The 25,000-nt window shown below is 33.8% G+C and overlaps 1 protein-coding gene, 1 long non-coding RNA gene and 1 pseudogene across 4 annotated transcripts in view; 1 reads left to right on the plus strand and 2 right to left on the minus strand.

Annotated features, from left to right (window-relative positions):
- LOC145258095 (uncharacterized) overlaps window positions 1-4,069 on the minus strand; it is an 8,860-nt gene extending 4,791 nt beyond the window's left edge. The window contains exon 1 of one of the 2 annotated variants that reach the window (XR_013864042.1): window positions 3,918-4,069. This is a non-coding gene — a long non-coding RNA (uncharacterized LOC145258095). Of the gene's footprint in view, window positions 1-2,723; window positions 2,859-3,917 lie in introns of those variants that run through there. The other variant, XR_013864043.1, reaches the window with a different exon arrangement.
- The window catches only part of LOC145258094 (N-acetyllactosaminide beta-1,6-N-acetylglucosaminyl-transferase-like), a 130,710-nt gene that overhangs the window by 4,656 nt on the left and 101,054 nt on the right, over window positions 1-25,000 (plus strand). Inside the window, exon 1 of one of the 2 annotated variants that reach the window (XM_080115833.1) lies at window positions 2,652-2,754. The exons of the other annotated variant lie outside the window; for it this stretch is intronic. The gene's annotated coding sequence lies outside the window, so the exon portion shown is untranslated. Of the gene's footprint in view, window positions 1-2,651; window positions 2,755-25,000 lie in introns of those variants that run through there. 2 annotated transcript variants of the gene reach the window in all.
- LOC145258374 (5S ribosomal RNA) lies at window positions 10,714-10,830 on the minus strand (annotated as a pseudogene).

Here is a 25,000-nt window from a genome sequence, read left to right on the forward strand (position 1 = left end):
CCCCAAACAAGGCACAGTACCACTTTGAAGTAGTGGGCTATTATCGGGGACATAAATTGCAGGGATATTATGAAGGGAGTTGAGCAGCAAGGTGTCTGTTCACATTACATTTGAACTTTTGCGTGTTAGCATAACTGGGAAAACCGAATCCCGGAAGGGCTTTACAAGGTCTAGCAGTTCTAGGGAAGAAACTATTAGAGTAGGCGGCTTTCTTACACATAGGGATCTCTACTGTAAAGGGGTGGGATTTAGCTGCTTGTCAGGTTTGTTGGACGTATTTACGTCGATGGGGGTACAAATACTCGTAGTTCATCAAAGCATTCACCATTAAAATGCTTGTAGAACAGGCAGAGGGATGCAACATTTCGTCGATGGGCAGGAGCTGAAGATTAGATGACAGTTCAAGACCTATCAGGTTGACGACTCTCTATTGAACCCTGTCCAGGAGCATTTTAATGAAATGTGTTCTGATGAACTCGTTGCATTTGTGCCCCCTCGACATATATATATCCCTAACAAACCCGTTTAGAAATAAAATTTCACCCCTTCACTGTTGAGGTTTCTAAATGTCTGGGGTATTGCTACTCTAATAGCTTCTTCCCTCAGACAGCTAGATTATGGAATTCGCACCCTATTAACCGCTTCCTTGACGGTACTGACATGCAGAAGTTAAAATATAATGTAAGCTAACATCTTGCTCATCTCCTCTAAAAATAGCCCCAAATAATTGACCCTTACGTCCAAGTGGCAATATACCTTGCTTGGGATGAACGTGAGTAAAATAGAAAAATGTATATATACATATATACATATATACATATATATATTATTCTTCCCGTTTATACAAGAAATGATATTATTTTTTCGTTACAATATACATAAAAGGTAATATATATATATATATATATATATATATATATATATATACACACACACATATATATATACGCGTGTGCGTGTGTACATATTCTTGTTCCATAAAGAGATGTAATACCACCTCAGTTGACGATATATATGTGTGTGTCTGTGTACACACACACACACACACACACACACACACACATATATATATATATATATATATATATATATATATATATATATATATGTCTCTCTCTCTATATATATATATGTCTCTCTCTCTTTCTCTCTCTCCCTCTCTCTCTCTCTCTCTCTCTATATATATATATATATATATATATATATATATATATATATATATATATATATATACACACTTCAGAATAAAATTATCCAACAATCAGTTGGTACGGAAACCTGTGATTATAAGATTTACAAGATATTACTGGCAGTAATATTCTATAAGTATTATCCCACTTGTAAACTCTTATGACTATTTGCTAATATTTTCTCATCTAAGGACATGGTAGATATCGAAATCCTATAGGATAAGGAGTTAAAATATTTCTAATGTATTCTTTGCTTATATGGAATAATAAAAATCTTTGATGTGAAACTCAAACATTTCACGTCATAAATTTTTAAATTTATTGTATGACTAAAATTTGATATGTGTGTGTGTGTGTGTGTGTGTGTGTGTATGTGTGTGTGTGTGACAGGTGCTGTCAAGAAAACTGTGCATGTGAACATACTAAAAGAAATAAACAGTAAGATTGTCAACATCTTGTAATGATGAATATTGACTTCTGTCATTTATTTGTATTCTGTAGTTACACTGAACTGTATAAAGGATTGGTAACAAAACGTAAAATATAATAGAATAAAACAGATTTCCACACACATAAACAGCAAGAGGCACAACGTCTTGAAATAAGGAATACAGACTTTTTGTTGTATATATATATATATATATATATATATATATATATATATATATATATATATATATATATATAGCTCTAGGTTTTATAACCCTAACACCAACATGAAAATGAATAAAGTCACCGATAAATAAGTAAATAAACAAATACTAAAATTAATAAACTAACAAATTCACACCCAATTCAACCCTGTTCTCCGTGAATCTTCACACTCAGAAAAAAAAAAAAAAAAATAAGCCTTCTTTTGCTGAGAATTAATTTTCGCTCTTCATTTTGAATTCCGTTTTCGGAAATAAGGGTTGTTGCCTGATGAGGTCTCTAGTTGGTAAATACTGGTAGACCGAAACATGCTCATGACTGTGTAGCAACAAACTACCGCTTATGTAAAGACAAATATTTATATATATATATATATATATATATATATATATATATATATATATATGTGTGTGTGTGTATATATATATGTATATATATACATACATATATATGTATATATATATATATATATATATATATATATATATATATATATATATATATTCATCCACTGATGTCTGTATTACATCTGTTTATGGTAAAAAGAAAATGAATGCTCGCAAAATAAATAATTTTGCGTAAATTTTGCCTCATTCACGATTTTGCACATTTCAGTAAGATTGTATACGGATACAGATTAAGGATCTAATTGTGGGCAAAGGTATGTGCCCAACCAATTTCTCCAATTTGGCTAAATTATCAATTTGCATTCAGCTCACAAAAACCGCAACACCGACAGCGTAATAGAGGTCGGTATACCGCGAAACATAGTAACAAACCGAAGCCGCTTAAGATTCCGATAAATAAATACGCATATGTTCATTCATTCAGCGTGAGAAAGGAAGGAATTTTACCCCGGAACGTGATAAAAGTGATGCTTACGAAAGGAAGAAGAGTTCGCTCGTCAGTAAAAGTAAGATTAATACACAAATGTACTCATGAAAATAATGCAGTCAAATTGACTTAATTGGTGAAAATCTTAATACATTTTTTTTTATCCAAAACATCCGCTCTTTTAGACGTCTCATGTCTGCTTCATTTGTTTTGAAGAAATTGTAAAAAAAGAAACGTAACTTATTGCCGATAATTTGTTGTTTTGTTTTTTTGTTGTTGTTTAATATAAAGACAAGAATCTAAAAAAAAAATCACCATGTAAATTAATTTCATTGCATTGTTTAAGGTACATCTGTATTTTCATGACATCTTTTATCAAAGACATGCTCCCTCTCCCTCTCTCTTTCTCTCTCTCTGTTTTCTCTCTCTCTTCTTACACACACACACACACACACACACACATTAATTAAGGCCATGTATATGGCTAACCGATTAGAACCAATATTTTTCAAAAGTGCTCAATACGTGCGTAGAGCTTATAAATAAAATTATATAAACTTTGTCAAATCCTTCCAATGTTTATATAATTTATATTATTTACATACGCGTATATATGTGTGTATATATATATATTTGTGTGTGTGTATTTATCTATCTCTCTATCTATTTATCAATCTATCCACCTATATATATATATATATATATATATATATATATATAAATATATATATATATATATATCAAATTTTAGTCATTCAATAAATTTACAAATTTATGACGTGAAATGGTTAAATTTCAAATCCAAATATTTTTAGTATTCTATGTAATATATATATATATATATATATATATATATATATATATATATATATATATTAGTGTATGCATATATTCTTTCATTGTTTCAAAAATGTTTTCTCAGTTGTTATTCTGAAAATGTTATTTGCTTTGCACATCGAAAGACAAATCAGTCCTTTTTTCATGCGAAATTTATCTGAAACGTCTGAATCCTTGCATGCTCAGTATCCTTGCAATTACGGATGGAAATTATCACATTGAAGTAGTAAGGGAAGAGCTGAGGTCATCATTTTGTTGTAAATAAATAGATAAATAAATAAATAAATAGATAAATAAATAAATAGATTAATAAATAAATAAATAGATTAATAAATAAATAAATACATTAATAACTAAATAAATAAATAAATAAATAGATAGATAAATAAATAAATAGATACCAACCATAACAAAGAGATGCTACCGTCCCTCATCTGTATTTAAAACGACCTTATGTCACGTTTATTGGCCATCGCGAAAAAAAAAAGACGATTAAGAAATATATAATCAACAAACGAATGTGCGTCTTCATTCCTGCCAAACAATAGTAGTCAACACTAAACACCATTTTTTTCTTTTATTATTTATTAAATACACAAAAATAACGAGACAGAATGCGCATGTTAAAGCCGAAAAACAAAAAACAACGAACAAATAAAATAGGATGTACATTAAAAATTTTACAAACACGCAGAGAAGCACATTTATTACACGAACGCGCACTTGTTTTTAATCTCAGTTAATATTTTATATAACTCGATTAATCTGAACACAATGAAGTGTTTACTATTGTTTCGCGGTGGAAATTAATTACACGCTATATAGTAGTAACAATAGTATCGTTGTCACGCCAAAGCACCAACACACGCTTGTGGTTTGAAAAACAAAACAAAAAAAAATGAAAATAACTCAATGTAGTTGTCGGTTTATTTAAGAATGCCGTAGTGCAGCTGCGAGTGCGTGTGTCTCTTTAGTGTAGGCTATAGTTGTGGGCACTGCACTATTAGTTGTAATATATACACGAGCATCTGGAAAAATCAAAAACACGCACACACACACACGCGCACACACACACACACACGCACACGCGCGCGCACTCACACACATCACACACATACGAGGAAAAGAAATTAAGACTGTAATTTTAAAATTTATAGTGAAAATTTATTGTTTGACAGAATGCTGCAAAATAAATTTTATTAAGAAATACTTAATCCACGGAGTTTCAAATAATGTTATTCTTCTCTTCAGAGGAAAGAAAGACATTATCAAATGATTATTATTATTATTATTATTATTATTATTATTATTATTATTGTTATTATTATTGTTATTTATTATTATTATTATTATTGTTGTTGTTATTATTATTGTTATTTATTATTATTGTTATTATTATTATTATTAATATTATTATTATTGTTATTATTATTATTATTATTATTATTATTATTATTATTATTATTATTTATGAGTATTTAATGAAACAACGCTTTATGATGGTTAGTGAAAATATGCAAAAAAAAAATGTAATATGTTCATATCGGTTAAAACATGGGAAAATAGGAAAACAACCGAATTTAGGAAGCTCAGAATCCATGAAGGCTTGATGGTAAATCCAAGAAGCGAAGAAAAGTTTAAAAAAAAAAAAAATAGTCGGAATTTCAATGTCGACTTGAGATGTTCTTATGTACAACACGAAAAGAAACTGGATTTTTGGAAAATCTTCATCGTTTCAATAATTACAGAAGCTATCGCCTAATGAAAAAGAATTTCACAAAATTCTCAATGAACCGAGTGCGAGAAACGTTCACGCAATTGCACTTAAAGGGGCAGTTAGAATCCTCAAAATGATATCTCGGTTGAAGTCTCTGAAATAGCAGATGAATATATGGCATCCGGTTGAATTCCCCAGTCATAGAAAAAAAAAGCTGAGAAAGACGAAAAATAGTTTTAGTATAAGATATATAGTGTTTAATTACGTATATATCTCGATTTCAAAGAATATTACAAATTAGTTTGATCTCCTAAGCGATACATGCGGTTTCACGGAAACACTAGAAACACAGTCCACAGGATTAAAGATACCAAGTGTCATCGTTCTTCAGTCGATGCCATACAGGCCATACAGAAATATGTTACTTGCTCCTCAGCAATTTCACTGAAGAACAGTTTCAATTGGTATTTAAGCTGAGTGGTTTCTAGTGTTTAAGAAAAGAAGGTATCGATAGACGATCACCCGGTTGTGTATTATTCTTGGTATCTATAAATAAATATGGAAATTCTATGGGTTTTTTTTTTGTCGTAGGAGTTAATCAACATTGTAAATTTTGGTGTTTACGCGTGATAGTTCCCCAAAACAAGTAGAACTAACTAACCATATATATATATATATATATATATATATATATATATATATATATATATATATATATATATATATATATATATGAGATGAGGGACGCTGCTAAATCCAGGGTCTGCCAGCGGGCACTTGGTTGCACCAGGGGATCACCACACTCTTCAGCACATCCAGGTACACTTTGGTGCTGACTTTCATGCCGACTTCAAGGATGAGGTGGCATGATGTAGCCCTCACGGTAAGCCACGCCAAAGTCCCCATAACTGTTGCCGGGAACTTTGTTTTCATAACTCTGGGAACGTCCCTGTTATTCATAGCAATCCAGCGATGCATTTTGATGGTCCTGGCAATGGTCCTGTTGTCATAACTTGGAATGGTAGAGAGCATGAGTTGTACAGCGGCGCATCTCCAATCTTACTCGTTTAACATTATGTCACTTTCGACATGAGAGAAGGCTCCTATTGCTCTTGGAATTTTTACACAACTGGCCAACTAGTAAATGGTCTGCAACAAAAAAGAAAACCGGTTTTCATCAAACGGAAATGGAGTCATGTCGCCTTTTCTAGCGCAATAATTATATCGACCCGCTTATATATAGATGATAAAAGTCTTTGATCTCAAACTTGAAGATGTTGATCATTTTTACATTTATTTCTTTAATTATGTTGAAATGTTCAATTCCTGACAGCACCTGTTTCGTAGCGCAAAACCATTCATGTAATTATTATGTCAATTTTTTAATCTATTCCGCCTTTAACTTATAAGAAGAAAAGGAACTTATCAACTTTACAAGAAAATAAAGGAAAAATTGATATAATAATTACATGAATGATTCTGCGCTACGAAGCAGGTGTCGTCAAAAATGAAATGTTTCAGCATACTTAAAAATAAGCAATAAAATGAAAAACATCTTTAACTTTGGAATATAGACTTTTGTCGTTTATTTGTATGTGCTCTGTAGTAACATTGAGCTTCATAAATTAAAGGATTGGTATGAATGAAAGGTGAAATATAATTGAATAGCATATTTTCACACACACACAGATATATATATATATTATACAGTTTTATTTGGAACAAAGACATGGCTGTATAGTTTAAGTTGTAGCCTTTTTAGGCTCAGCTTCTTTAGGCCAATTCGTAAATTTTTTTTTTTTTTTTTTACACAGTGATCACCACTTATCAAGGCCCGGAAGCCACTCAGGGATAAGGGTTATTGCAAGTACATTAAGTAAGTGAGGAGATTTGCTGAAGTGTTTACTTAAGGGGGCGGTTCATTAGGAATTTGTTAACATTGGACTTGAAGACATCCAAGTTGTAGTCCGGGGGGAAGCAGGCAGACGGAACAGAGTTCCACAGGCGTGCAGTTCTAAGAAAGAAGCTTTGTTCATGGAATCTATATATCTATGAAAGTGGGAATGTATGCGTGTGTGTGCGCGTGTGTGTGTGTGTGTGAGGACACTTCTAAACCTATATACTCAACGAAATTGGGGAGGGGGCAAAATTGAAAAATTAATACATCGGGTGATCGGATTTTTATCTTTATGCTAACTGTTCCACGAATGCGCATGCGTGAATGGTTCACAAGACATATTCATTATGGTAAAAATAAGTAGGTTTGAAAACACTTTTTAAAGACCGTGCCAAGCCGGCTTTATGGTTATCGTACTTGACTTAATGTCTTTTGGTTTCGATCTGAACCCGAATATTTTTTTTTTTACTTACAAGAAGTTAACTGTTTAGAAAGAAAAAAAAAAACATCATACTCGCATGCAGATATCTGTACCAATTACAATATAATGTTTATGCGTATTTTACGACCGGGCAACGCCGGGCGGTCTGCTAGTATGAAAATAAAAAAGAGAATAGTGGAATAAAATAAGAATTATGGAATAACGATTTTTCAGAGGATCGACTGAGAACATAAGCACTCGATGATCGTTTGGCCAAAGATCTGGGCGTTCACGGCTTTCGTGAACAAACAGCACCGAGTTTGGATCAGATTATTGTATGGTTTTATTTGAAATATAAAAATATCATGCTCTTATTTAATAGAGCACTATTACCGTTTCCCCCTCCAGAAACACAGTATCTATCTATCTTCTTTTTTTTTTTTTTTTTTTTTTTTACACAGTGATCACAACTTATCAAGGCCCGGAAGCCACTCAGGGATAAGGGTTATTGCAAGTACATTACGTTAGTGTGGAGATTTGATGAAGTGTTTACTTAAGAGGGCGGTTCATTAGGAATTTGTTAACATTGGACTTGAAGACATCCAAGTTGTAGTCCGGAGGGAAGCAGGCAGACGGAACAGAGTTCCACAGGCGTTCAGTTCTAAGAAAGAAGCTTTGTTCATGGAATCCGCATTTTGATTTAGGCACAGATATAGAGTGGGGGAAATTTTTCTGATATGGCAACAGTAGTCCATCCTTGGATGTACTTGGCTTTTATATAGATAGAGAATTGCATCAGTAGTGAGATATCTTCTGGGGCGGTACAAGGATCCCACCATCTTTCCAGCGACCTTGGCAACAGACTTGATGTACGTGTTCCATTTCAGATCAGAAGTAAAGGTCAACCCCAGAAGCTTGTCAAAACACGGGGCCTCACCCAGACGAGAGCCATCCATCACAATTGATGCTATCTATCTATCTATCTATCTATCCCTGCCTCTTTCGCTATATATATGTGTGTGTGTGTGTGTGTGTGTGTGTGTGTGTGTGTGTGTGTGTGTGTGTGTGTGTGTGTGTGTGTGTGTGTGTGTGTGTATTATTTATTCGAGAGTAAAGTTACATTTGGTAACTGCAAACAGCCATCTGTTTCAGTCAATGAGACTTTGTCAGGCCACTCTGAACCATTTGACGTCATGAAGAAATTTTTTTCTCTCTTATTGCGTCAAATGGTTCAGGGTCGCCTAACGAAGTCTCATTGACTGAAACAGATGGCTGTTTGTAGCGACGAAATGTAAACGTTTACCCTCGAAAAAATAATAAAAAATATTTTGCTCTTGTTATCGAGCACTATCTAACAACCTCGTTGTATTCATTAGTCCCTAGTTTTGGATATCTCAAACCTGAATTTATATATATATATATATATATATATATATATATATATATATATATATATATATATATATATATATATCTGTAGAAATATATTTTCTTATTATATATCAATCCTTATATAAAAGCACAATGTGATTACAGAGCAATATATAGAATAAATTTATATTCCAAAATTCATGATGTCGACCATCTTATAATTTATTCCTTTAAATCAGTCGATTTATACAATTCTTGATAGTATCTGTTTCGTAGCGCAAAATCAATCACTTAATTATTATATCAATCAGTGAATCTATTATGCCCTTAACTCATCAAAAGAAATAGGACAATCAATCCGTCAAAAGAAATTGAAATGTGATTTGACATGGTGAAAATCCGAAAATTGGAAGAGAAGCTGCAGTTACCGTTATATTTTTCATGCGTAAATTTTCAATATTTACTTCAACAGTGCCCAATACATAGGTAGAGCTAGGTAGTAAGTTATGAAAATATATATGGCAATCAAGCTACACAGAATATTCCACGTTTCATGCTTTTGAGAATATTCGTTGACGAATACATATATATATATATATATATATATATATATATATATATATATATATATATATATATATATATATACGATGTGCTTTTAATAAGTTTCCAGCCTTTTTTCTGTACAGGCATTTAAAATTGTCGGAGACTAGAAAATATTGTTATACACCTTATGAGGTGACTGATCAATTTTTATGATTTCAGGTTCAAGGGTGATCAGAGAAGATGAGAAAGAAAGACGTTGTCATGATCATCAAAACAGTTCCTCACCCTCCCTATAGGCCTGACCTTGCTCCTTGTGACTCTTGGTTATTCCCTTTTTAATCAAATCGATTGATTTCCGGCTTCAGTTAGGGACCCACCACGGTGCACCGGGGAAAAAAAACTTCACATGTCTCCCCGCAGTAACTTAGTCCACAATACATTGTAGTTTATATTGCTTGTTGCTGATTTCATGAAATAATTTTTATATATAATTGCTTTAATTAAAGTTTAAAATGAAAAAGTGAAGTATTATGGTTCAATTACGCTTTACGCAGAAACATTTATTTCGAACGCACCCCTGTCATATCAAAGAACCTACTGTTGATTTTATATGTTGGGCCTTTTGGCCTATGTGGTAGTAAAATTTTTCAAATGCACTTGTGATGTTAGGCTGTGTAAGGTGTTTACATTGGTAAAAATCGCCTGTTCATTCTTCCCTCTGATATTTTGATATAAAATCTATCTAAGATAGATATTTTGATATAAAATCTATCTAAGAACACTGACAGATGCATAAAGTACATTTGCGTGAAATTACATAAAAATCGGCTCAGTTGTTTCCAAGTCCATAGGAAACGAATACGCACACACACAAAGTGCGTTATATATATATATATATATATATATATATATATATATATATATATATATATATATATATATATATATATATATATATGGGGGTGGTGCGTGTGTGTGTGTGCGTGATACAAAAATATTATACAAAAATATTCTTGTATACAAATGATATCATACTAAAGTATTATATGAAATTATTATCATTTAAAACTGGGGCTCACTCAGTCTTAGACTATGGTTACCCACAAAGGGGTGTCTGCGCGTGAAAGTATTATTGGCAGGAGGTGTGAAATCTCCAACCACACTTCTCCTGAGTCGACATTGCTAAATACCAGTAGCAAGTGAAGTGTGTACAAGACGACTGGAAACAAATGCCGAGATAAGCGGAGAGCACATACAGCGCCTAGAATTCCCAAATAGTCACCCATCTGGTACTAACCAGGCTCGACGTTGCTTAACTTCCGTGTTCTGACGAGAACCGGTGTGTCAACGTGACTGTGCCGTATATATCATTTAAAAATGATATCCTTTAAACACCTTAATTATTTTAAACATGATGAATTGAGGAATAAAAGACCGAAAGGACTGGCTAACCGGTTCGAACCTCACTCAACAGCGCTGAATCGATGTTAGGATCACTATTAAGAGAAAAGAATCGCATAGAAACTATAGCGAGGAGAAAGGGGAGAAAAAGAATCAAATAGAAACCACATTAAGTTCGAGGAGGTTTTTTCTTTGTTTACAAAAACTTAACGGAAGTTGTTTCTAGAATCTTTATATGATCGGGTGAATGCGACTCAGAATTAGCGGCACAAGAATTGGTATTAATAAAATGTTTGCCGATAGAAGGACTATTGCAATATTGTCAGGGGTTTCTGTACGTGCTTAGTAATCGTCTAGTGATTGTTTAAACAGTACATATAACAATTACAACATTAAGGGACAAATAATAGTCTCTGGGGTTTTACATCAGCCAATGAAGAAACATACCTCGTCCATTCTGGGTTGAACTTGGTTTTACGGATCCTCAAAAAAGCAACAAACAGATTCATACAACCCAAATATATACGTCAGTTTTATGTCGGAAGTTTCCTCCCTCCCTTCCATTGGAAAGCGGTAACCCAAACCTTTTTACAATCGACATTTCCTTCTACTTGGAGTCATTACTGTCCACCACCGTCTTTCTTCCTCTAACTACCGACCGCGTCTCTAACTCTCTGACTTCCAACTCTTGACTAATTGATACGTGTTTTTCAAGTTCTCTCATTACGTCATTAAGTCCACGTGACCAAATGATCTACATTCGTCACGTATTTTATTTATGTTCTAACATTCTTTTCTATTAAAACCTATTCGTTTTTGGTTAAGGTTATAGGTTCCGTGATAGAAGCCATAATTACATTTTTAAAATGAATACGTATGGATTAGAAAGCCTAATCACAACGCAATATTATGAAGGATAAACAATATTTATTTGTTTAAAATTAATATATTTCGAAGTAAGACTCCATTTTGTACATTTTCTTCTTTCTTGGCATAGTAAGTAAGAAAAAAAAAGACCCGGATGTGTAATCTTACATACGTCCTCCTTAACGAGGTGCAAACCGCAATTACATTTAAATAAATAAATGATAGAATTATTATAGTGGAAGGGGGAAGAACATCTTTTCGAAGAGATATTACGATGGTACCTTAAATAGGTTTCCAGACTTTTATTGAGAGTACACACATGAAACTCTAGTCCCCTTCAAAGTAATCTTCTCCGGCTGCAATGCACTCGTTGCACCGTTCAAACAACGTCTGAAAGGCTCCGTAGAAGTTCTCTTGTGCCAGCATGTCAATGATCCTCGTCACAGTCTCTTCCATCTCCTCAATTGTCTCATAACGAAAGCCTCTAAGGTTTTTCTTGAGCTTCGGGAATAACAAAGAGCCACAGGGAGCAAGGTCTGGCCTATAGGGTAGGTGAGAAGCTGTCTTGAGGCCAATATTGGTCAAATAGACTTTGCTTTTCTCTGAGTACCCTTGGGATAAACTTCACACAAATCTTCCGCATCTTCAGTTCATTACGAATAATTATGTGTACAGTTCTCACACTGACATCAAACTGACATCACATATTGTTTCTATAAACACACGACAGTCCTTATCCATGAAATTCTTTATTTGGCCAATCAACTCTGGTGTTCAGACTTCCTTACTTTTCTCCCATCTCCCATCATCCCTTACAGACTCCCTGCTTTTCTTGAATCTCTTATGTCACTCAAAAACTGATGCTCGATTCATGCAAGGTCGCCAAAAAGCATTCTGAAGTCTTCTACAAGTTTCTGTGGCATTTTTCTCGAGTCAGTCATCTCATAAGATGTATGGCAATTGCATACTAAATTTTCAAGAGTCTACGACAATTTTAAATGCCTGTACAAAAAATAGTCTGGAAACTTATTGAAGGCACCTCGTAAGATGGTGGAAATACAACGTGTGTATTCGATTAAAGCGGTATTGCTCTAACATGAGGCAAAATCCCAAATTTGTACTACTTATAAATCTTTCTCTTCTTCTTCTTTTTACTATTGAGGTTATATAATCCTACTACCCGCGGTGATATTTCCTTTTATTTATTATTGACAAATCCGATTTCTATATTCTTTCCATTCTTTGTTGCCGTTAACAAAGAAAAGTAAGAGGTAGGGAGAGTATCGAGAGTGATAACGAAATAGGAAGTGGGAGGGTCGTCAACCAGCATGCAGTAAGAAAGGGTGAAAGTGATAGATAGGAACATAGTCAAAGATGGATCGTCACTTCATGAGTTACTTTCAAATAGCGACAAATTAGAACAATTAAAATGGAATTTTTTTCAAACATAAATTTGAGCAATATTTTTGCATGTATTTTTGTGATTGAAAAATATAAGAAAACATTATACTGTTTCAAATCTAATATATTAAAGACTATACGTCTATCTCTCCATATTTTCAAATTCTATCTTTTCCGAAACAAAAAGTCGCATAGCAGTGTTAGGAACCTCAAATTATTGGATTTTTACGGACCATTCTTTTATGGGTCTTTAGCCAAGTAAAATAGTTTTAAGTGGTTATAAATTAACTCAAAACTCAATCAGAAGTCAGGTTCCAGGGCATTCATTGTCACGCCCAAATATCAGCTGACGTGATATTGTAAACAAACATAGACAGAATTTGATGAACGACATTATCATTATTATTTTTCATTTTCTTATTTCTTTTTTTATTTTATTTATTTCTTTTTTTCTACCGGGCAATTTATTCCTCGTAATATATAATAATCAATAGAGGATTAATTCTATAATAATACATATGTAATCTGCATAAGTTAAAATATATAGCATATTGTACGACCAAGCAACACTGGGCATCTAGCCTATATATATATATATATATATATATATATATATATATATATATATATATATATATATATATATATATATATATATATATATATATATATATATATATATATATTTATATATATATATATATTTATATATATATATATATATTTATATATATATATATATATATTTATATATATATATATATATTTATATATATATATATATATATATATATATATATATAATATTTTTATTTAGGTATGAAATCTAAATAAAACGCCTGCAGGATTTTGCTGTAAATAATTGTAGAATTCAATGTAAGTAATACAGGGTAGAACGCTAAATTTGTCTAAAAAACAACTATACGTTTTTATTTTAAACTTTTATTTAAAAAAAAAACAATTCAGGTAACTTGGTTATGTAGTAGAGCTTACATCTGTATTCATCTTCAGCCTCAATTACCGGAAATGGGACCGGAACTGGACGCATGGCTTTTCCACAAGCGCTGGCGGGAGCTCGGCGGTAGCTTTGGTGTTGTGGGAGGTCATGTTGGTGATGTTCTCGACGTATGACCAAACAAGGTAGTTTAGCAAGTTTAGGTCAGTAGAACAGAAGGGGGGGGCAGTTAGAGAAGGGTACAAAATTGTATCACTCCTGAAGTCAAGCCTGGGTGTCTTTGCATTTCTGGGTCGGTGACGAGTCCTGCTGCCACATCTAGACTCTGCCAGCGGCCACTTGATTGCACCAGGGGATAATCAAACTCTTCAGCACACCCAGTTACACTTTAGTGTTGACTTTCAAGCCGACTTTGAAAATGTGAGGTGGCATGATGTGGCTCTTGCTTGAAACGACACCAACGACCATAACCGTTGCCGAAAACTTTGTTTGAATCATCCCCGGCCCGGGTACGTCTCTGTTATTTGTGGAAATCGAGCGATGAATTTTGAGGGTGCTAGCAATGGCGCTGTTGTCATAACTTGGATGAGTTGTGCAGCAGCGATCTCGCTTGTTGGACTTTGTGTCACTGTCAGACATAATAAGCTCCTATCGCTCTTGGGACTTGTACACAACTTGTACACAACTTGCCAACTTGTACACAACTTGCCAAATTGTACACAACTTGCCAACTTGTACATGACTTGCCAAATTGTACACAACTTGCCAACTTGTACACAACTTGCCAACTTATACACAACTTGCCAACTTGTACATGACTTGCCAACTTGTACACAACTTGCCAACTTGTACACAACTTGTCAACTTGTATATGATCTGCAACAAAAAAAGAAATCCGTTTTTCATCAAATGAAAATGGAATAATGTCTTTTCTAGAGCAAATATTTTATAGTTCCACCTAGTATTAACTGACACTTCTTGGCTGTCTCATTGACATTTATCCTCAAGTGACTCTAGGCCTTGATAAGTGATGCCCAAATCGCAAACAAACAGAATAGTCGTGAGTGTATTTCTTAGGGTGGATAGAACGTCTTAAAAATACATATTAATAATTCAGTATTGAACATATTTTCATTTTCATGTAAAGATTCCATATAGTTACAAATGAAGTTCGTTTATGAAACACCTTTATTCATGCAATTCCGTCTGCGAATAGCTTTCATATATTTTTTAATTGGTGCAGTGATTAAGAATAGATAGTGAAAACGTGGGTGTTTCTTTAAAAATGTCACTTACCACGTGCAAGACATATATTTCATATGCTTTAAAGTTTTATTGTAATGGAATGACTTTTACCTCTTTTGTCCAATGTACGCATTCTTATGGATGAGCATATATTCGATAGCATTCCATCGAATATTAATCTTTGCTTCGGACGTTAGTAATTCCTCATTAAGGATTGTCTCTTTTATCGGTTACCGTTATTGGGAGTAATATAAACCTATTTCAGGAATAATGGATTTACCTATGGATGGTAGCGATTTTGGCAGTCATGGCTCCAGAATAATGAGGAGTATTTTTGTAACTTTTGCTAATACATACTTCTTAATCTGTGTTTGTATTGAATATTACCGATTTTCAAGTCTACAATGTTTATCTTTATGACAATCATTTCCTCTTTTCATTTTAATATCGCGGTCGTTATTATTTTGCTACCTTAATTACCCTTCTAAAAACATGACAAAATGAAAGTAAAAGTACCGACGGGCAACTCTGAGTAGGTTCAACTAGTATATATATATATATATATATATATATATATATATATATATATATATATATATATATATATATATAAAGAGAGAGAGAGAGAAAAAGAGAGAGATAGGTAGATAGACGTATATATATGTGTATATGCGTGTGTGCGTGTAAATATGTATATATATATGTATATATATATAGATAGATAGATAAATAGATAGATAAATAGATGTATATATATATATTTATATATATATATGTATGTGTGTGTGTGTGTGTGTGTAAAGAAGGAGAGAGAATGAGAGTCATCTACACACAGACTATTGTTGTATTCCATATAATAGTAGCTAAACTACTAAAGAGAAGTAGGAAGTCGTCCAAAATTGTTTGCATAGAGCCAGGTATGAACTCTCCAGTCTCAGGCCAGACAAAGTACAAAGTATAGAACAAAAATCTGGATCGAACAGTAGAGTATTTAATAACAATAAAAATATAACTTGTAAATGTTTTCAAGTTAAAATCATTTTAACAGAGGGCATAGAAATTTGGAAAATAAAATAAGTAAGTTGTAAAACAAACAAATAAAAATATAAACATGTTTATTGAATTCGAGATAGTAATAGCTGGGGAAAATGATTTATGATAAAACCGATCCATAAGGAGAATCTAAGTAGGTTATAAAAAAAATGAACCTCTCCAATTGACAAGAAAAGATGGCAGACAATTTAACTAAATACAAGAAATTTTTATAATGAAACGAAAGATCTGTGTGAAAACTCATAATGATTTAACACTACTACTACTACTACTACTACTACTACTAATAATAATAATAATAATAATAATAATAATAATAATAATAATTGTGGAATAAGAAATCTTCCATCGTGCCAATAATCATAGGTGCGTTTGCTCAATTCCTGATGATTTTATGAAATAGCTGAACTCCTTGGGAATCAGATACAACATCACCGTACTCAAAAAAAGTCAGTTCTGCTTGGCTCAGCAAACAATTTACGCCAAGTGCTTTCCATCTAATTGACTCTTTGACTATCCCCATTAGCTTTGGTGTAAAAGCCCGCTATTGAGGGAAACAACGGTGTAAAACATCAAAACACTGTGAAATTAATGGAATAATAAATAATGATAATCTGAGAAGAATTGTGTCACTCGGATTACAGGAAACACCAGCGGTTGTCATTAGAGAGTGATCTCTCATTATGACCTGTGTGAGAACTCCTACTGAGTACAAATAATAATGAGCGAGAGTTTGGAGCGGAGATAGGTGTCAGCTGCAGCGTTGGTAGGAGTGGCAGAAGACGAGGTGGTGGTTGCTGTGTTTGTGGTATTCCTTCTTGACGTCATTTTCTCGCATCCGGTTCACCGTACGTGAATAAAAACCATTACGAGAATCTTCGAGTTCTCGGTGAAAGATTATGCATTACAGGCGGAAACGTTTCCGTGTTGATATTGCTGCTGCTAGCGTATTCACACGCGTTCACGCGCTCGTGCGCTCCTATACACCTGCGTAGAGATAGAGAAAAGTGGGGCGTAAGGTGGTAAGAGGAGGCCATATACAAGTGGAAAATAGACGGAAATATACTGATCTTTCTCGTTGAATTAAGCTGACATATTAACTGGTAAACGGACAGAAAAAGCACTAAGATAAATAAGCATGGATACGTCACTTGATAGATTGACAACATACTGTGATTAGGCGTGATGAGCTCAAATGTGGGCTACATTAAGTTTAATTTCGTTTCATACAAAGAGGGCAAAGAAAGCTCTTCGTTAAACTTGTATACTTCATTCGTAAAATCTACTATTATATAAAAGGAACTTCGTTGTGTGTGTATGTGTGAGAGAGAGTAAGAGCGAGAGATGGTTCCCTATGGACTCGGAAACGGTTGGGCCGATTATTTTTTTTTTTAAGTTTCACACGGACTTAGTCTATACGTCTGGGAGTGTTCTTACACAGATTTTTATGGGAACGCGTCTGGTAATATCGAAAATCGATAATCCGATTAAAGAAAGAAACTTCGATTTTGACCAAAGTTAACACTTTTATACAACTTAACAACACAGGTGCATTTGAGAAGTTTTATTACGACACAAGCAGAAAGACCAAACCTACAAAATCAACAGTAGGTTCTTTGATATGACAGGGGTACGTTCGAAATAAATGTTTCTGTTTAAAGCATAATTGAACCATGTCACTTGACGTTTGCAATTTAAACTTAAATGCAAGCCATTATTTACAGATGATTTTAGAAAATCAGCAGTAGATTCTCTACAGTGCAATGTAGACTACAATGTATTGTGGATTAATTCCATGCGGGCAGGCATGTGAATCTTCTTTCAAGTACACTGCAGGGGACACAAGAGCAGGCAAGTTCGATGACAATGGTATAGAAAAATGAAACATTTGTTGCTCCTCATGCAATCCCGGACAAGGTCAGGTCTCCCCGCTAGTTTTAACAATAAATATAAGACCTTAACTAATAAATACTCGCCAATTTCAGTTTAGTTGAAGTATTTTTAGGAGGCATATTATGAGCACAACAACGTAGTTGAAAATTCAAATCTTTCAAATTTGAAAATTCAAATCTTTCAAATTTGAAAATTCAAATATATCAAATTTGAAAATTCAAATATTTCAAATTTGAATGGAAATTCAAAGTGTAGCAACTCTTTCGCTTGCTTCGATCTCCGACATTTAAGTCGGCATGAGGTTAGTTTTCGGTCCAAGGAATGCATCATGGAAAGCATTACCTTCTCCTTCCGCATACTTTACTTGAGAATGTCGAATGGTCCAATCATGGAAAAATGTGCACCCATCGAGAACGCCTCTTATTTTGCAAAGCTGGAATAATCCCCCTAACCCTAACCCTAACCCTAACCCTAATCCCCCGTCACATTAAATTGGATGTTTAAACTTTGCTGCGGTGAAAAACGAGTGAATCACCAGTCCGTATAGGTGCTACGCATTCAGTCAATTTGTAGTAATTGGTAATCACTTATCTATCGATAAGCGTTAATTAATATCCGATCTAGACATTAATCACCTAGACAGGTCTAGGATGGAAGAGATAATTTGTGTACGCATTCACTTCTGGGGTTCTTGAATCATCTACCCGCAATTTACATAACAACCATATTTCACTATGCGTTCCACGTATCTCGTTTTTATCACTTCCCAATCTTTTCCTCATCCCGACACACACACACACACACACACACACACACACACACACACATACACACACACACACACACACACACACACACACACACAAATATTTGAATTTTCAAATTTGAAGGATTTCAATTTTCAAATCTGAAATATTTGAATTCTCAAATTTGAAAGATTTGAATTTTCAAATTTGAAATATTTGAATTTTCAAATCTGAAATATTTGAATTTTCAAATTTGATATATTTGAATTTTCAAATTTCAAATATTTTAATTTTCAAATTTGATATATTTGAATTTTCAAATTTCAAATATTTTAATTTTCAAATTTGAAAGATTTGAATTTTCAACTACGTTATTGTGCTCATATTATGCCTCCTAAAAATACTTCAACTAAACTGAAATTGGCGAATATTTATTAGTTAAGGTCTTATATTTTATAACTTACTAACTAGCTCTACCTACGTATTGAGCACTTTTGAAGTAAGTACTTAAAGTTTACGCATAAATTTATACTTTCGTATATTAATTTTATGTGAGTAAATGAAGTAGTTATATATATATATATATATATATATATATATATATATATATATATATATATATATATATATATATATAAAGCTGAACGTCTGTGTGTGTGTCTGGTCACGAATAGGCTCTTATATGGTTGACGATTATAGAAAACTGATCACATATTATGATAAAAGATATATCGAGACACAGGAGTGGGTATGTTTCATCTGGCATAATGATGATTCATTAAAATTGTGGGGGTCTGCCTACGCACCTCGTCCACAAAGTATGGAAATAAAAAATTAAAGATTAAAAAAAAACATTTACAAGTGTTTTTGATATAGATGTGCATAATAATACTTTGATAAGTATGTTTTAACTTAAATAGGGATGGTATAATAAAATTGTGAGGTCTGCGTTCGCGCCTGGCCTCCATAGAATGGAAATAAGCACAAACTTTAATAAAGACTTTTCATATCTATCTGCGTAAGTATATTTTGATAATTATGTTTCAGTTTGAAAAAATATGGTATAATAAAATTATGGGGTGTTCGTTCGCACCTGACCTCCGTAGAATGGAAATATGTCACAAAGTTTAACAAGGTTTTTTACTATAGATCCACCGAATATTGTGATAAGTGTTTCAGTGTGAACAGGTATGGTATAATAAATTATGGGGTTTATCTATTTTATTTTTACTTTCATCATATTTTGCTTTGGTTTTGATACCCCCAAATTCGAAGCTATCTCTTTACAACCCTTCCTTTTCATAACCTATCATACTTTCATAAATCAGAGTCCATTTTCTGTAGGCTGTTTTTGAACCCAGTCAACACGACGGGTACTTTTGCTAATATATATATATATATATATATATATATATATATATATATATATATATATATATATATATATATATATATATCTACCTATCTATATATATATATATATGTATATATATATATATATATATATATATATATATATAACTACTTCATTTATTCACATAAATTTAATATACGAAAGTATAGATTTATGCGTAAACTTTAAGTATTTACTTCGAAAGTGCTCAATACGTAGGTAGAGCTAGTTAGTAATTTATAAAATATATATGGCGATTAAGCTACACTGAATATTCTGCGTTTCATCCAACTATAGGATTCGTCAGGCTTATGCGCATAAGCCTGACGAATCCTATAGTTGGATGAAACGCAGAATATTCAGTGTAGCTTAATCGCCATATATATTTTATAAATTACTATATATATATATATATATATATATATAAAGCCAATTTAAAGAATTCGGATAAATTCTTAATATATCGACTAATTATTTTTTTTTAAATTCATGCATACAAGATAAAACAATAAATTTGTCACCCTAAATAAAACAACACTTCAGCTTTATTTTAAAACTTTTATTGAAAAAAATTAATTGGGGTAACTTGATTATGTAGTAGAGCTGACATCTATTCAATGTAGCCGTCTTCAGTCTCAATCACCGCCTCGATACGAGTCCGGAACTAAGAGCATGCCTTTTCCACAATCGCTGGCGGGAGCTCGGCGAATACTCGCGAGTGGTAGTGATCAGGCTGGCTTTGGTCACGATGGTGATGTTCTCAGCGTATGACTAAACGAAGTAATCCGGCGGCTTCAGGTCGAGGTAGAAGGGGTCGTGAGAGAAGGGCACAAGGTCGTAACACTCCTGAAGCTTCTGGGTCTCTTTGGACTTATGGGTCGGCGCAGAGTCCTACTGCCATAGCCAGGGTCTGCCAGCGGCCACCTGATTGCATCAGAGGATGGCCACGCTCTTCAACACATCCAAGTACACTTTGGTGTTGACTTTCAAGCCAACTTCGATGATGTGAGGTGGCATGAGGTGGCATGAGGTGGCATGATGTAGCACTCACTGGAAACCACATCAAAGACCATAACCCTGGCTGGAAACTTTTTTTCACCACCCTGGGCATGTCCTTGTTATTCGTGGCTATTCAGCTATGCATTTTCAGGATGCTGGCTATTATCTTGTCATAACTTGGATCGGTAAAGAGCATAAACCGTATAGGAGTGTGTCTCCGATCTGGCTTCTTGAACATTGTGTTATTTTTAGACACGATAGAAGGCTCCTATCACTCTTGGGATTTGTGCAAAACTAGCCAACTAGTAGATGGCCTGCAAAAAAAAAAAATTCATCAAGCGGAAATTGAATCATGTCGTCTTTTCTAGAGCGAAAATTTTATCGTTCAACCCGATACATATATGAGGCTGCTTACACAAAATAAAGTCTGTAATCCATAGCTGAAGACTTGGAGATTGACATATAAAAGTATAAGCAGACATCCCCTAAAATGGTCTCAAGTTACTTGTAACTAGCTCAACAGAACATGCTCGGAAATGTGTAGCGACATATAACTACTTATGTAAAACAAATAAAGCATATTTTGCCCTACTTTTGCCGGTTGTAAATTAAAGGGTGGCTCCACACTCCCCAAAGCCCGCAAGGTGGGGCCTAACCATCGGATATAATTTTAGGTCATATCCAGGACCTTTGCCGGTTGTAAAATATGCTTAAATATCATATTTTGATTAATGAAGAATTCGTATTTATTATTATATTATATTCGACCCAATATATAGTTAAGATATAAAAAGTGTTTTAAAAAAATGACTCGTGCGCCACCACCGAGAATCGAAACCAAAATGTTTAGCTTACAATTTACTTTTACTTTTGACGTTAATGCCTGAGCTATGAAGATATATTTGCGGCAAGGCTAACAATTAAAACATGAACCAATAGCTACTACGTTACGCATGCATTTTCGTAATGCCGACAGAAACAAATAATTTTTCGAATGTTTCTAATAACTCTGATACCTCAATATTGATTACTTGTTATTTATTGATTTTTTTTTTTATATTTGTGTATTGCTAGCATGGAGGGAAGAATTAAGCCAATCGACACATTTTTTTTTATGAATATTGCAAGTCCAGGCGCTAGTCTAAATTTGGCTAATGCTGAAACCGACTTTTCGTCGGCAGCGTTAGTTTACGTATACAAATTGAAGATGCCGAAATGCTCAGCCACTCAGATCACAGCAGACGACAATTTTCAGTTGCGAATATGAGTGAATCGTGTGATTCATTAAGATAATTGATAATTAAAATGATTGCATAAATTCAGTGTTTCTAGCCGGAAGGACTAAACAAAATGTGAAAATAAATTTAATAAATCTTTTAATAAATGTAAAAAAATATTATTGTCCTTTTACACCATAGCTTTAACGTAACCCTAGACTAATTTATACACACACACAAATACACACACCCTCACACACAAATACACACACCTACCCACTCGAATACATACACATATAAAAGACAACAATATTTTTTTATATTTATATATTATACTCATCTTGGAGACATTTTTATCAGGGAGGTTGTTTATGAATATCAGGAATAATAAAGGTCCAAAGATCAACCCTTGTGACACACTCGTTTATCATGTTGGTTTGATGTACAAAAATCGAGGACAATCTGGATTTTTCTCTGCTCTAAGAAGGATTTGATTATATTAACTATTCGTCCAGTAATACGATATGATTTAATTTTCATGAGAAACCCTTCATACCGGACCCTATCAAAAGTCTTAGATATATATAGTGCTACTGTCCACCCCCCTCTCCCTCTCTCTCTCTCTCTCTTTCTCTCTCTTGCGTTAGTCAGCACATGGTATATACGTTCAGAGATTACAGTTAGGATATTTGCAGTATAACGAGCTTACCTACATCTATAATGTTGGTCGGAAAGCAATTTAGTATTTGTGAAGCAGTAGATTAATGCTTCATTTATTTAGGACTCGGACATTTTGTCGATAGAGGGAGGAGGCTAAGGGGGCGATAATTGAGTTGGTCAGTTCTTCCACCAGAATTCTTATAAACTAGTACCATAAAAGAGATTTTCCAGCAGGCAGAAAAGCAAGATTCGGTAAGGAATTTGTTCAAGAGTTTGCAGAGAAATGGGACAAGCTCAGACGAGCATTTTTTTAATACTATAGCAGAAACGATATCAGGTTCACACGCCTTCGAGTTGATTTTTATGGTTTACGAACAGGAAAGGGGGTGACTTACAAATCATTGAGCCTGGCTTCTGTCCACAAAGAGAAATTTGTGCGGGTCTAAAGTGAAGTTGAAGGCAACCCGCTAGACGAGCATGTTAGCTTTCTCGGTTGCCGTGCAAACAATCTCAAGGTTGTGTGATATTGGGACAATCGTTGATGACCAATTATTTACTGCACTGTTTAATTTTTTTTTCAGAAATCTCGAATTCCTAATTTCTGCGACCCATGCGTTTTCTGGATTAGCCTTCTCTTGGCTGTGGCTATTTCACTCTTACAATTATTTTTAACTTCTATGATTTTTTGTCTATTTGAACTAGACTTATGTCGGATAAGGCTGCAGTATGCATACTGCCTTTGAACAATGGCAGCTGCGCTAGTAGAAGTGAACCGTTGGAGAGAGTAGGGTTTGCTATAAATTTTCCGTGTAGGAACATGTGCTTTAATTGCTGCTTTGAACCGTTCAGTAACCTTATCTACAGACTGTCCTACCGGAAACGAAAAGATACTACTCCATGGGGCATCTCTGGCGTGACCCCTAAGCCTTCTGGAAGTACTTGGCTCTTCAACTTAAGGTCGAGAGTTTAGAATGATATTTACCAACGCAAAGGAGTCGGCACAAGTCATTTGAGAAGGAAAAAACTAGGAAGCAATTGCATGTCGAGGGCAACGATTTCTAAGATTTGCGATGTCAGTGCCCGTCGAATGCTATTGCATGCATGTTCTTGGGAGAGTACAATCATGGGGGGATAAAAGATCAAAATTGAGATGTGCTGGAAATTACATAATAAACATTTTTCATAAATCAAAATATGCGTGATCTTAAATTGTTTGAAAAACTTTTTTTGTTTTGCGATAAGAGATTTGGTAACTCTCCTGTTATTTTGTTTCACAAAATAATGAAATATACTGAGAATCGCAAAACAAAGAACATTCTTATCGTTTTTTTATGAATATTTTTTACAATGGAGTCACCACTTATCAAGGCCCAAAGGCCACTCAAAGATAAGGGTTAAAGAGTGTATGATAGTCAATGGGACAATATCGTAGTAATCGTTAGTAGTGGAAAATTGATAAATTGGATTACTTAAGGGGAACGGCTCATCAAGAACTTGTTTACATTGGACTTGAAGACGACCATATTGTAGTCAGCCGGAAAGCAAGCAAATGGAAGAGAGTTCCACAGGTGAGCAGTTCTAAGAAAAAAAGCTTTGTTCATGGAATCTACCTTTAGATTTAGGCACAGATAAAGAGTGGGAGAAATTATTGATAGGGGTTTCAGTTAGACGAGTGTTTCTTGTGAATGTTTGGTGAGCGAGGACCA

This window comes from Euprymna scolopes, chromosome 33 (assembly GCF_053919585.1).
Source record: "Euprymna scolopes isolate OS-2025 chromosome 33, ASM5391958v1, whole genome shotgun sequence".
Taxonomy (NCBI): domain Eukaryota; kingdom Metazoa; phylum Mollusca; class Cephalopoda; order Sepiida; family Sepiolidae; genus Euprymna; species Euprymna scolopes.